At 37.5% G+C, this 477-nt stretch overlaps 1 gene segment (V, D, J or C); it reads right to left on the bottom strand.

The window, feature by feature from the left end:
- LOC104981963 overlaps nucleotides 1-477 on the bottom strand; it is a 916007-nt gene that overhangs the window by 432059 nt on the left and 483471 nt on the right.

Raw genomic sequence — 477 nt, 5'->3', positions numbered from 1 at the left:
CTACAACATTTGAATCATAGGGGTCCCAGAAGAAGAAGACAAAAAGAAAGACCATGAGAAAATACGTGAAGAGATAATAGTTGAAAACTTCCCTAAAATGGGGAAGGAAATAATCACCCAAGTCCAAGAAACACAGAGAATCCCAAACAGGATAAACCCAAGGTGAAACACCCCAATACACATGTTTAATCAAATTAACAAAGATCAAACACAAAGAACAAATATTAAAAGCATCAAGGGAAAAACAACAAATAACACACAAGGGAATTCCCATAAGGGTAACAGCTGATCTTTCAATAGAAACTCTTCAAGCCAGGAGGGAATGGCAAGACATACTTAAAGTGATGAAAGAAAATAACCTACAGCCCAGATTATTGTATCCAGCAAGGATCTCATTCAAATATGAAGGAGAAATCAAAAGCTTCTCAGACAAGCAAAAGCTGAGAGAATTCAGCACCACCAAACCAGGTCTCCAAC

This window comes from Bison bison, unplaced genomic scaffold (genome assembly GCF_000754665.1).
Source record: "Bison bison bison isolate TAMUID 2011002044 unplaced genomic scaffold, Bison_UMD1.0 scf7180017864526, whole genome shotgun sequence".
NCBI lineage: Eukaryota > Metazoa > Chordata > Mammalia > Artiodactyla > Bovidae > Bison > Bison bison.
The sequence above is the reverse complement of the archived record's forward strand: the minus strand, read 5'-3'. Positions and strand labels throughout refer to the sequence as shown.